General features: G+C 39.1%; 1 long non-coding RNA gene across 2 annotated transcripts in view; it reads left to right on the top strand.

Moving 5' to 3' along the window:
* The window catches only part of LOC143030152 (uncharacterized), a 132,526-nt gene that overhangs the window by 76,868 nt on the left and 40,658 nt on the right, over nucleotides 1-15,000 (top strand). The window contains exon 2 of one of the 2 annotated variants that reach the window (XR_012966901.1): nucleotides 6,842-7,582. This is a non-coding gene — a long non-coding RNA (uncharacterized LOC143030152). The remainder of the gene's footprint in view (nucleotides 1-6,841; nucleotides 7,583-15,000) is intronic. The other variant, XR_012966902.1, reaches the window with a different exon arrangement.

Here is a 15,000-nt window from a genome sequence, read left to right as displayed (position 1 = left end):
GATTTCTTTGCATATATATATATATATATATATATATATATATATATAAACACACACACACACACACACACACACACACACACACACACACACACACACACACACACACACACACACATATATATATATATATATATATATATATATATATATATATATATAGATAGATAGATAGATAGATAGATAGATAATTAGGTAGATAGATAGTGGATCACAGTCTGTGATCGAAATATATGGATATCATCTACTTCATCTCTTCTTATCCAACACAGTGGGTGTTTGTTTTAGTTTAAGAATGTGTTACATTACTTCATATATATGTATATATATATATATATATATATATATATGTATATATATATATATATATATATATATATATATATATATACATATCAATGTCATAATGAAATCATAACATCGTGTGTTCCAAGGATGTCCTTGTGTTTCTAAATCAGAAGTAATCTTGCTAGGACAGCCCATCTCTCCTGCCAAAGACACGCCGGTCTTCTTAGGAGTTCCTGGGTAGCTCCACGTGGAGATGGAGTAGATCTTTTGCTGAATTGGTAAAAGAAAATAATGTCTCTGAAGGATCCGGACCATAAAATTCTTAACCATTAAAAATAGAGGAGGAAATTGTCACAATTATGAAGGAAAGAAAATTGGACCTACTGGATCTATGTAGAAAAAGACTGAAAGGGAATTAAAGTACAGTAAATTTGGGTTTCTACATGGTTGTCAGCGGTAGAAAAGACAAAATGCAATGATTGGCTGTAATTGCACCCCCAGAAATGGGAGTTCATATAGTGGACGAAGAGATTATAGATAAGAGAAAATTGATGAGTTAAACACCATATGAGGACGGAGCCTTTATTTGTACGACGTTTTGCTTATTACAGCTTTTTCAAGTACAAGTTGAGATACAAATGTCTAAGATTAGAGAAGGGGAAAGGAGGGAACGGGGAGAGAAAAAAAGGGGGGGGGAAGGAAGAGGAGGAGGAGGAGGAGGAGAGAAGGAGGAGAAGGAGGGGGGGATTGACCACTGGGAAAAGATGAGAATGCTGGCCCAAACGTCCGTGGGCGAAATGTCCACAAAGGGTGGTTTAGATATTTAGAATTTTGCTGGCCATGGGTATTAGGGGAATTATATGAGGCGAGATGTTAAACATGCCCCTGTGATAAAAGAAAATACCGATTCACCATACGCTTCAACAATATAGAAAAGATGATAATAGAATCTAATGCTCCGTAACAGGGAAGAATGAAACAAGAAAAAGATATCTACACAGTAGGTTACCAGCAGCATTGAAACGAACTAAAATGCAGAAGTCATTACAATGAAAGGTGAGACAAATGGAATAATTTAAGTTACCGAGTGAAGAAATAGAGGAATTCTCGATAACTTAGTGATAATAAAAAACTTTTACAGACACAAATCAGTACACAAACGGAGCCGCTACAAATGGAATGAAAAAAACTGAAAACTATATAGATGTATTCATTTATATATAAAATATATAAGTAATATAAAAATATATATGTAAATCTATACGGAGTTATTAGAAGGTAAAACATAGAATTACTTGAGCAGATCTGTTAATAACTCACACTAGGCATGGAAGTGACATGGAAATTGCTTCATATCAAAGCGAAGAAATACAGGGAGGGAGGACATGAAACAGTATACGCAATTACTGTCAAGATCAATAGGAGATTTTTAAATTTCATTATCATAAAAGAATGAGAGAGGGCGACAGAACTTTCAGATCCTATCATTTGCGGGCAACACTGAAGATAAAAACTCGCTAAAGAAAAGTACTCTTTTTTTTATCCTTTGTACCTCTCATATGTTTCTCTTGTCCTACTTTGCAACCAATCCGTGAATGCTCGATTCTACTCTTCTACAACCTTCCTCATTTTATCATCATACCACTCACTACCATTCCTTCTATTTCCTCCGGTTCTTCTTGTTCCACACACCGTCTTTTCACACCTTATTACTCCCTCGACTGGAGGAAGTGGATATTTTTAGATACTTGGAGGAAGAGGATAGTTTTAGATACTTGGGTGCAAATGTGGCAGGGAAAGGTGGAGTGAAAGTGGAGGTAGAATGTAGATTGAGAGAAGCGAGTAAATGCCTTGGTGGATTAAAGAGTGTAATGAGGAATAGACTTTTGGGAATGGATGCTAAGAGGAAGACTGTATGAAGAAGTGATCCTGCCAACAGCACTGTATGGGGCAGAAACATGGAACATAAGAGAAGAAGAGAGGAGTTTGAATGTGTTTGAGATGAGGTGTCTGAGAAGTATGATGGGGGTTACTAGGCTAGATAGAGTAAGAAATGAGGAGGTGAGGAGGAGAACAGGGGTGGAAAAGGAGCTGGGAGATAGGGTTGATGAAAGAATATTAGGATGGTTTGGACACATGGAAAGAATGAGTGAAGAAAGACTAGTAAAAGAGGTATGGAAGGCAGATGTGGAGGGAGTGAACATGAGGGGACGTCCTAGGATGAGGTGTATGGATGGAGTGAAGGGGGCTTTGGGGAAGAGGGGAGTGTCTGTTGAGGAAGAACGGGAGAGGACAGAAGACAGGGGTGAATGGAGAATGGTTGTATATGGATGATGTTGTGATTGCATGAGGTGGAATGGGCGGGTGGATGGGGGGTGAGGTAGCATGTGTGAGCAAAATTTGACGCAGCCCGAAGGGATTTCTCCCCGTCCTCTCATTTTATGCAATGGGGGGACGGAGAGGGGGGGTCGCCGATTTAATGAAGTGGCCTTGCTGTGGATGTGCTGTGTCTTGCGACACTGCTTCTGACCCAGGGCAGTGGACAAGGTGCAGGGATGACCCGTCATTCAGGAGGTGCTAAGATAAGAGGGAGGGTGGAGGGGTGGGGAGTGTTTTCAGGGATGGAGTGGGTGGGAATTATTTTATGCCTTTTTCTTTTTGGCTACCCCCCTTGTAAGGGGGAAAAAGCCTTGGTATATGTATGTATGTATGTATGTATGTATGTATGTATTACTCCCTCTTTAAAATATCTCTATATCCTTCACTCCTACCTCTACTCTATCCAACACCACCTCTCACACTTCTCTCAGTTTCCCTTGAGGTTCTGCTCCTTTTCCCTCTCATTTAAACAGTTTACTGTAAGCACCTCCTTACCTTCTGTCCCTTTCCTCTTTCTCCCACTATCATCCAGTCTCAACTTACCTTCCACCAAAAAATTATCTGATATTCCCCCAGTCTCTCCCCTAAGAACATGGTCATCCCAAACTCTTCCTACTTTTCTCCTGGATAGCACTACATAGTCCATTAATGCTTTATCAACCACCCTCTCACGTGTGTACTTATACTTAGCTTTTCCCTAAACCCTGTGTTAGCTATCATCAACTTTATAAACACATATTCTCTATCAGCTCTCCGCTACAATTTTTACACGGCGCTCCACACTTCTCAATTACTCCTCCTATTGAGATCTCTCAATACCACTACATTGACATTTCTCCCAAAACTTGCTATGCACTCATTTAAATCTATCAAAAGCGTCTCCATTTCCTCTACACTCTTTTCACTACCAGGCCCATGTCCACTTACAAAAACCCACATCTCCCTTCACAGTTTCACCTTCATTCATATTAGCCTTTAAAAATATTCCTTCCAACCTACCACATACATACCTATCTTTACGCTTATTAATACTGTTACCTCTTCCCTCCTTTATCCTCTCCTCACTCCTGACACCCTCACCATTATAGTCCTAAAATCAAGCTAACCCCTCCATTTCAACTTAGTTTCACTTAATGCCAACACATCCATCTTCCTTCTAACAAACATAATACCTATCTCTTCTCTTTTATTCTCATCTGTACCACACCCACACTTATTAAAAGACCCCAAAAAATTAGGGTTTTGATCGGAAAACTCCTTCCCAGACCCTGTTATGCCTTGACTTCTTGTAGGAATTTACCCCTTAGGGCTACGGATAACAGGACGCCTAATCCCACCATCCGTACCGTCTTATTCACCTTTTACGGTCTGAGTAAGAAAACTCGGTGGCAGTATTCTTTCCTCCCATACCTCAGGGATAGGCAAAAATGGAAATGTACATTCGAAGAAGTGATACTGAAAAGTATTACGAGTAGGGGACAGCATAACAGAGGACAGATACAGTACATTAAAGTAGCATAATTTCTCTGTGAGTAGATATCTCCTCTAACACAAAATGGCGAGTGGCTCTTGTCTGTAGGGGTGCCCAATATACATCCTAAAGTATCAGCTGCATGCCCCTAGACATATCTTTTTTATTATTGAATAACATGCAGTCAATACCCTAGACGGAGAGTAAGGGAGTACCATTTAGTATATATATTAAAAAAAAAACAGCCTTGTGAGTAATATTAGTCTCTCCCGCACACGCACGCTCTCACACTTCTATTGGCCCCTTGCCACGAATCCAATAGATAAAAAATGGACAATATGCAACGAGAATCCTCTAGTTGTATAGATATAAAAGATGCAGAAATTAAGTAAATCTGCTAATAATGAAGTAATCAAATGTACAAACAACCAATTAGAACAGACAAATAAAAAGACCAATTGGCTACGCATGAAAAGTAAACACCTTTAGACTCCTTCCCTCTAGGTCAATTTATCCCCTTTTCCCAATGTTGGTCTTTATTTACTTCTTCAATACATCCCTGTATACCAAAGCTCAATAATTTACGACAGCAGACAAGGGGAAGATGCAAGTTTACATATTACTGCATTTCAAAAGGGGCGGAAGCTGTGTACTTGCCTCCTTTGCCCTAGCTTCATTAACTAAACAAAAGCATAGCCTTTCGGAAAACAGATGGATATCAGCGACAACATTTTGCACTTTCTGCAAAATAAACATAACGAAAAACAACATCAACGGTGGGTTACATTAACGAAGCAATTTCTAGCTAATACTAAAAGTACTTTGCAAATAAGGAAGCATACTCTGTATATATTCTAGTATCCCTTTGGAATGTATACTAAAAATGGAGTCATTTGTGAACAAACAGACAGACTCACAGTATAAGCTATTTCTGTCCTACCTGGAGGCTGCTGGTGTGAGGTATTTTTTGCCTAAAACCTGTTGTGGCACACTCATAGTGTAAATGCAAAGAAAGGTATCTCTATCTTAAAAACTGAGGGAGTAATTTGTACACCAACAGAAAACCTACAGTACAGTAATATTATGTAAGCCAAAAGTCAACCAATGCTAAGAAAATACACGAGAGAGAGAAAAAGACACTCTTAGGCCTTGTAGAAGATACATAGGAGGAAGATTGGTCGGTATCTAGTTGTTTGATATAGGTCTTTGCCTGGATTAAGGAGCACAGCACCTCTGGCTTTCCTCCAGATCTTTGGAATTTGAAAGCTTGTGGCACAGCTGTTGTACAGTGCCAGCAAACATGCTAGTGTCTGTCCACCAAATGTTTAATCATTTTGGCAGCAATAACGTCTAGGCCATATGCTTTACCGACCTTGTAGTGTGTCATTGTTTTTCTTAGCTCATCTAAAGTGAATGAAAAAAATGGTATCATTAGTGCCGTCCATTAGGTTTCTCATTTAATCTTTTCCTATGGCCATGCTGTCTGTGTTTTGGCTTATTACTAAGCAGCAATTATCTTACCACTTGGTTTGTTTTCACGGAAGCCCTTTTCTATTGAGGTTGAGTATCTGAGTTTAGCTTTCTAATAGTTTCCCATGCTTCTTTGCTGCTATGGATCATGTTAAATTCAGAGGTTGTCTAGTGCAAGTGTTCTTTCCGTACTTTACTGATGGAATCAAGAAGTTGGTCGCGTACTTCAATTATCCTATCAGCAAAGGGGTCTTCGCCAAACAGCTGGACATATTGGTCATAGAGGCCTTTGATGGTGTTGTCGAGGCATGAGATGAAATTTTGCCTGCATTCACGAGGAATATGTTTCTTAGCCACGTCTCTTGCGAAAGCCTGGAAATTCTCATAACCCTGTGGTGTTGGTTCAATTATTCTCACTCTGGAGTCTAGGTCGTCTGTAAAACTGGCCCAATTTGCCTTTTGAAAGTTGAACCTAGCTTGCGGTTTAGTCCTATGTAATGATTATAGAATGTCCCTTGTGGGAAATTACGTATGCATAATGAGGTCAAAAAGTAAAACAACGCCAGATTTTTTTTCTTAATTTAGATTTCTACTATTCAAACAATAATTCCACCAAATCTGAAAAGTGTATATAGTATGTTAAAGACAAACAGATACGAGTATACCCATATATGAATACCTATTTCCCTAAAAGTATGATGCACTATTTCTTTTGAAGTAATAAATAAATCAGTACATTTTTTAATATTCTTATAAATTGGTCATATCATATAACCAAAAATTGGTTACTTAGAAGTTTATATGTATACATATATCTATATATACACACACATACATATATATATATATATATATATATGTATATACATATATATATATATACATATATATATATTTATACATATGTATATGTGTTTGTGTTTGTGTATATATATATATATATATATATATATATATGTGTGTGTGTGTGTGTGTGTGTGTGTGTGTGTGTGTGTGTGTGTGTGTGTGTGTGTGTGTGTGTGTGTGTGTGTGTGTGTGTGTGTGTGTGTGTGTGTGTGTGTGTGTGTGTGTGTGTGTGTGTGTGTATGTGTTTGTGTATGTGTGTATGTTCGTGTTAATAAAATGGCCTACATACAGTTGGATGATAGAAACTATTTTCAAATAGAACTAACGTGTTTATACAAAGCGTAACATGTTACATGTGCATGTCTAACTTGGTTTGTTTTCTTGCAGGATAACATAAAATAAAAGAATAAAAAAAATCAGATAAAATATTCGATATTTTGTACAGTGAAAGTGTCTTTTTTTTACGTTCGTATTCACGTGAATTTTGATATGCGGAAGTAATTACAAGAGAAGGTTATTTTTTTACAGTGAATTAGTGTTGAAAATCAACTATCATTCTGAAAATGAGTGGACCGTGCAATTCAGTGCTAAAAACAGCAGAACAATGATGAAAAGAATAAATACTACTCAATTTTATTTTAATAACCACACAATCTTCTACAGAGATATGATGGAGAGACTAACCAAGAAAAAGTGTTTAGCTAGAGTGATATGAAGAGTACATCAACTAAGCAACTGCAAAAGGATAACAAATTTCTCTTACAAAAGAAGGTTGTGGAAAAAATCGTGCACAGCAGATACAGACAGAAGACTTTACTGAAGAGCAAGAAAATAATGTGAACTACTCTATGTATATTTTCTATGTAGTGAGGAAAATCAAACACTTAAGACTTGCAATAGTTTAGTATCTTGGAGTTTCCTATGAAAAGATGCGCCAGCGAAACGATGAAGAAATTGCAAAAACTACGATATAAAGCGCAAAAGCCGAAAGTGTGTCCCAAGAGCTTGAGAAGTTGGGTGAAAAGTGGAAAGGATTGGTAGTGCCTAAAGACCAGCACTCCACCATGGACCTGGCAAGTCTTGTACTCTGCTTCTTCATCCACATCGCTGTCAGTAGTCCCGACCCGGGTAAGTCTTTCTTTCACTGTTTACATTTTCATTGCAGAAAAGAACAGACAATGAATCCTCCATATACACATTCCCATACCCTTTCACACACAAACACAAGCACACACACACACACACACACACACACACACACACACACACACACACACACACACACACACACACACACACACACACACGCACACACACATACACACACGACGTGATGGTGGAGTGGTAGAATTCCCGGCCGCCACTACAGCGGTCCAGGCTCAAATCCCGCCCAAGACATATATAATTTTAGTATTGCTGGGTTACGAGTCGTTACTTCAATTCTCGTGGGCGGGGAGTTAGGTGTGTGTGTGCGTGTAAGGTCACAGCATTACACCGACAGAGTGTAAGAGGTCTTGTGATACAGGGATGGGGTATTTATCTAGTATAGTTAACTTATATAATTTCCTGAATTCTACTATTGAGCGGAGGGAACCATAGTGTTTGGGGGTAACATAGAGAAAGTCCATTCACTGCTTGGTGGTTCAAAGATGTCTTGAGCAAGCATGTCTTGGGTAAGGCTATCTACAATCATGCGTTTAGCAACTGGCTTTCTGTAGGACGGAATGTAACGCGGTTTGGAATTCTCACGAAGGGGTATGTGATCCTAAATAGGTTAGTAACTCCAAGGGGTTTACCTGGAGTGGCAAAAGTTTGTCTGAACTTGTTGCAACGTGCAATCATATTGGCTTGTGCGTCAGGGAAATCTAAGGGGCTGAAATGTGATGTATCAGTGGATTCCTGTGCCATGAACACGTCGAAAGTTTTGGTACAAACTGGAGAAGTAGAGAATTGTCATCCATATATTTGGTGCGTGAAGGATATAATTCAAAATCACACATATTTCTACCAACTGTGAGATGGAGGGGTGCATTAGTATCATTGGTAATAAAAATGCAATTATGACCTTTGACGTTGAGGTAATGGCTGAAAGGAAGGAGATGCCATTGGTACGGCAAGATTCTGGCATTCAGGGTAAATCGGTGTCCGGGGCTAAAAAAACTCGTAGGTATATCTTTGTATATTCACGAAAGAACAGTGTCTTTGGGTTGATCAGTGTGTTTGAATGTAGATAACACTTCTGAGACTGGGGTGGATGTGACGTTGAATTCCTCAATGAGGGGCAAGAAATTGTCCTCAACTGATGAAAAAACAATTATGTATAATGGGCGTTTACTCTTGAGTTTAGCTGATTTGGACAAACAAGAGGAGTTAATGCGTCTCTTGCTTTTGGAATACATGTCCACAGCTGTCAGTAAAGTGGAAGAGGTAGAGTACTGGGGAGGGTTTGGAGTGATTGTGCACTGGGAACTCTGTTGAATGAAGGTGGTGGAAGAATTTTTACAAGCAGCTGGTGCTTCTTCGTGTAACGAAGCGGAGTGAATTTGAAGGGAGCGAATACAAGCAACTCACGAGGGGTCATGATCTGCCTGTGCATGCTCGGCCACGTAAGTCTAATTTGCGTTATAAGGAGTTGCTGATGGCAATGCAGGGAGAAAATGGTTTTCATAAATGATACAACTTTTGAGCAGGGTAAATGACTATGTTATGTTGTTTCATCAGTTTTAAACCTATGAGGATATCAGCAAGAACGTGAATGTCAGCCACTTAGGCTGTAACTGGAATATTTGGGCACTGATCTTTGAAGCTAATATCTATGTAGAATATACCTATGATCGGAAATGGTGTACCATCTACATCGCAAATGTTGACGTCGAGGGCTCCAAAAAAGTGACACTTTTTTTTTTTTTTTTTTTGCAGTGTGGAGTTTATGGAAAATTCAAATTGACATTATGTTGGCTGGGGAGCTTGCGTCGAGGAATATTATCACTTTGGTGTTACTAGAAATTGCATTGATTGTTAAGGAATAGGAAAATATGTCTGGGATATCCAGGGTATGTACAGGTAGGGTTGGTGAGGGAACTTCGGGGTATGGAGTGACTGGCTTTGATGTGCAGTTAATCTTGGTGTTTGGGAGTCATAAAGGAAATGTGTTACGTGAATGTCTTGTAGGAGAGTAATCTGGGTAGTTTGGTTCGTGCTATCTCCGTGCTAACAGCACAAGGCAACGACCAGTCGTGTGGAAATATGTTCCGTGATAATCGCAGTGGTGATTTGGCTGTGAGGGTTGTCTGTGGTAACACATGTTTCCAAGGTGCCCTGGTTTGTGACAGTATGTACAAATCAGTTGCGTTCTTGTTGGAGACCATTAGCGTGAGCAATGTCGAGTGCAAGATGCATGTCTTGAACTCATGTTATGTGGTGTGGACTGAGTGACTTGGCTATTGTGTGGTTAGGTACAATGGGTACTGACTGGCTCTGGGTCTGGGTGATTACTTTGTCAGTGTCAGAGAACTTCCTGGAGAATTCGACTAATGTGATAACTGGTGTGAATAGGATAGTACAAGTTTTCTGGAGTGCGTTAGGGTGCAATTGGGATAGTAGCCGAAAATACGCCATGAGTGAGACTACGTGTTCCAATGAAATTTTGTCGTCTGAGACCAAGTCAAAATGTTTGAGGCTCTCTCTCAGTTCGCTTTTAAATGTTGAAGCAATTTTTTTTATAGTTTTCTCTTTGGTGTAGTGTGGACCATGATTATATGTTATAGCCAATGAGTATAAAAGGAAAAGGGATCCAAATGGCTCAAATAAGGCCAAGGATTTCTTAAAGTGCGGTACGAAACCATGATAGGACTTGGTTTCCTCAAAAAAGAGACTGAATGACATTAATAGCTAATGTGTTATTTTTGTCTATTCTGGATGTTAGAATGAATGTTTTACCTTTGTCGTCTGTAATGTTTCTAAGTGTTATTTCTGATTCAACCTCAGAGAGGAAATTGTATACAGAAGTGTTCTTCCCGTCAAACCTTGGTGATGTGATTTCATACTTGACAACGGTGATAAGATTCTGTGTTGCCATGGCGTTATGTGTGGCAGGTGAATTATCGGAAGAGCTGTTGGCAAAAGGAGCTACATGTTTTGGCATTCAAAGCAGAGTGGCTGCGTGTACACAAGGTCCGTATGTCGTGTCAGAAAGAGATTTGGACAACTTCATAAAAAAAAATAGAAATAAAATAAGATATATAAGCACATGAAAAATAAAATGAATAAATAAATAAATCACCAAACAAACAAACAAATAAATAAGTAGATAAATAAATAAATAAATAAATAGATTAATGAATAAATGAATATAAAATAAATAAATGTAATCATAAATAAATGAATAAATAAAAACAGAGAATAATTGCCTCCTAGGTGATATTTAGAACAAAAATCGTATTTACTTACCAGAGATGATCTATAATTTGGTTCTTGGATGAATCTTTGAAGATTAGTTAACCCGAATGTAGGAGTTGGTGTGGAGAATCAAGGCTGTAAAATAAATCGGCCATGAATATTCAATCTTATATAGCTAGAGCTGGTGAGAGATAGAATAGTAATACACTCTAAAAGCAAAAGAAAAAAAAACTTGCGTATTATATGGAATCAATTAAGAGTAAATTTTCAAATAAATAAGACGAATTGGCCTGGTAGGTGGAAAGACTTCCTTTGATGTTCCACGAGTCTTGCTGTTTTCAGAAATGGGAACGAGTCTTTGTTTTTAGGCTCGCGCGTTGGCTGCTGCTGGCGGGGTTTGAGTCTTGTAGGCTCGTGCGATTGGCAGATGAAGACTTGCCGTGTAGGTGTGATACTCGAAGATGCGAAGGCAGAATTAGGATATGAATGCCTGTAGAATGAGGAAATGACTCGGGTTGATGTGTGCTATGTGCACTCTTGTAGATACCTTTATGGCAAAGCCCCTCAATTTGGAGCAATGGAGCAAAGATGAATTTCCTCGTAATGAAATACTAGATGATGTAGTGAAGAGGGATTTCTTCGAAGTAGGATATTGGACGATGCAGAGAAGAGCATTGCCCCGTAGAATGATACTTGATGAAGCTCAGCTTTCCCTACATCTTTGATATGAAAATCATTGAGGTATGAAGGCAATTTTATGACTAACAATATCAATAATAATACAAATGAGGAGAAAAACAATATTAAACATCTATGTTAACTCCTACAGGTAGTGTCTAAGTAATGAATGAAATTATATTGACAGCACAATAAAACCCCTAATGATAAGGAGAAACAACAATGAACAATAATACAGATAATACATAGCAGGAGTGATAAAATCAGAAACATATATAACAGTGATAGTAGGAATGATAGTGAAAAATTAATTATAGTGGCTGCAAAAAAATATATATAATAATTAGACAAATTAAACAAGACAAGGAATGTGATGAGGAAGATGCGTGACATTTAGTCAGGTGGTCTGGTGCGTGGTGCGATGTTCCACTCACTGAGGGCTGTAGATTTTGCCCATTTTATATCTCCTGTCCTCTTGTTTGTGTTATTATAATAAGCTATGCGTAGATTATTTTCTAAGTTCTTGGACTAAAATTGTGGTTTTCTCCAAGTCACGGTGATGACTGATATCGGCTTTATGTTCTGTGAGTCTGTATGTTTCTTCAGAGTCTGCGCTGTCGCGACCGTGTGTGTGTGTGTGTGTGTGTGTGTGTGTGTGTGTGTGTGTGTGTGTGTGTGTGTGTGTGTGTGTGTGTGTGTGTGTGTGCGTGTGTGTGTGTGTGTGTGTATGGTGCGCGGACAAATGCCCACAAGACATATGCCCCCAAGAAAAATACCACACACACACACGCACACACACACACACACACACACACACACACACACACACACACACACACACACACACACACACACACACACACACACACACACACACACACACACACACACACGGTGGCGCGGTTGGTAGAGCACTGGACTGCAAAGTACGGTGGTGCTCGCAGTACCTGGTTCGAATCCTGCCCAGGGCCGAAATTATTTCGGTATCGCTGCTCTTCGAGTCGTTACTCTGCCTCTCGTGGGCGGGGAGTTGGGTGTGTGTGTGTAAGGTCATAGCATTACCCATAGATCGGTCATACGAGCTCTGAGCTTTCTTCCGGGAGGGAAATAGCTGTCGATCACGAATCCAACACGTGATCCAAAGACCAAGGTGAACACACACACACACACACACACACACACACACACACACACACACACACACACACACACACACACACACACACGCTGTGGTTAGAGCTCTGGCTTGCCACTACGGAGGTCCGGGTTCGATCCTCGCCCGGGGCTGAAATAATATCAGTATCGCAGCGCTGAGGGGTGTTACTCCAACTCTCGTGGGCGGGGAGTTGGGGGTGTGTGTGTGTGCAAGGTCATAGCATTACCCATAGATCGGACCTACGAGCTCTGAGCTCTCTTCCAAGAGGGAAATAGCTGTCGATCACGAGTCCAACACGTGATCCAAAGACCAAAAGACCAAGTGAATACACACACACACACACACACGCATATACATATATATATATATATATGTATATATATATATATATATATATATATATATATATATATATGTGTGTGTGTGTGTGTGTGTGTGTGTATGCATGTGTGTATGCGTGTGTGTGTGTGTGTGTGTGTGTGTGTGTGTGTGTGTGTGTGTGTGTGTGTGTGTGTGTGTGTGTGTGTGTGTGTGTGTGTGTTTGTGCGTATGTGCGTGCGTGTGTTTGTGTGTGTGTGTGTGTGTGTGTGTGTGTGTGTGTGTGTGTGTGTGAGTGTGAGTGAGTGTGTGCGTGCGTGCGTGAGTGTGTGTGTGTGTGTGTGTGTGTGTGTGTGTGTGTGTGTGTGTGTGTGTGTGTGTGTGTGTATATGTATATGTGTGTGTGAATTAAGGTAGATCACGAGAAAGCACGTCAGTATATATGAATGAAAAGAAGATTTCTCGTAGAAAGTATAAGAAACTATCGTTCTGTATACAAAAATTATGGTTTCTTGTGCAGCATGTTTCCTGGTTAGAAAAACATTGTGGGACCTAATGGCACTACTTTGCAGCTTAGTCGAATTCATCACAATGTATCAGGACTACTCTCGTCTTGCAGGCAAGTGAACACTGCACAATTGCGCTGTTGCAACATTATCACACCCCATCCTCTTGTCCAGCGCAGTTATACAATGCATGAATTGACCTTCAGTATACGAGCTATAAGAATATCGTAGAAATACTGTACATAAACACAAAGACTCCCGACATTAATATCCAGAGCGATATACCCATCCTCTTGTCCAGCGCAGTTATACAATGCATGAATTGACCTTCAGTACACGAACTATAAGAATATCGTAGAAATACTGTACATAAAGACAAAGACTCCAGAGCGATATTCTCCTGCCTCCACATTCCACGAGAAACCTTTCTTCCAGCATCGTCTTAAACTTCGATGATCTGACCTGCTCAGCTTAGGAAGTTTGCGTTTTTCCTCATGCCATCTTATTTATATGTGACCTCTGTCTTCATTACTCACAATACATTTATGCTTATATATATTCTTTCAGTTGTTTTCGTAATTATGAAGATTGTACCAGAGGAAAGGACAATACAACCCTACTCTTCTGCTTGAGGACATTCTTTCATTCTGAATTTTAACATTACTCCCTCGTTTCCCAGACAATGTACAATTTCTAGGCTAAGGAACAGGAGATGTCTAATTATACCACTGCCCTGACTTTCAGTAAAACTTATTTGAGGGAAATTATACAATTAATGGGTTGATTACTTGACATATTAAACCTCACATATTTATAATATTATATATGTTCTTCTTACATGATCCTAGTGACCTTTTTTGTATCCTACAATGTTGAAATTCTGCCTACGAATATGATAGATATTAGCTTATTGTGTATGTTAGTTTCTCAATACGAATACAAAGTTTCATATGATACCATTCATAAAGAAATCAATATATCTATATATAACTAGCAATTATATTATTCTTGAACCTTATCCTTTTGTTTGAATTTCCTGTGTCCAATTGTCTAGAAATGCTGGAGTTACGTATCTTTCTTTTATACAAGTAGACAAAACAGCTACATTAAAATGTTTACTTCTCTCTTCCATATGGAATTCCAGTTTACAAAAGTGTTCGCTCGAGCGCTTTGGGTGTGTGATATTATAGTGACTAATATCTCTCTGCAGACATAAATGCACTATATTTCACTTGCTGTTATGCAAAAATGAGGCAAAATGAAAACATATCTCTGTGTGTCGAAACAAAAATTGCGTTTCCCCTAAGAATTAATGTGGCAATCTCATCTCGATTATTAAATTCCATTTCATTCCTCTCCCTCCTTACAAAAATAACTCACCCAAACACTACGATGGTGACAAGGATTTAACAACCGTTAATGGATTTTGCTAGGTCATCTCATATCCAGTATATTCATGTTAAGCAATCTTTTCACTACTTAAATGTTTT

The sequence above is a fragment of the Oratosquilla oratoria genome, chromosome 1 (assembly GCF_046742065.1).
Source record: "Oratosquilla oratoria isolate Oo_2021 chromosome 1, ASM4674206v1, whole genome shotgun sequence".
Taxonomy (NCBI): Eukaryota; Metazoa; Arthropoda; class Malacostraca; order Stomatopoda; family Squillidae; genus Oratosquilla; species Oratosquilla oratoria.
Note: the sequence above shows the minus strand (reverse complement) of the source record. Positions and strands in the feature narration are given on the sequence as shown.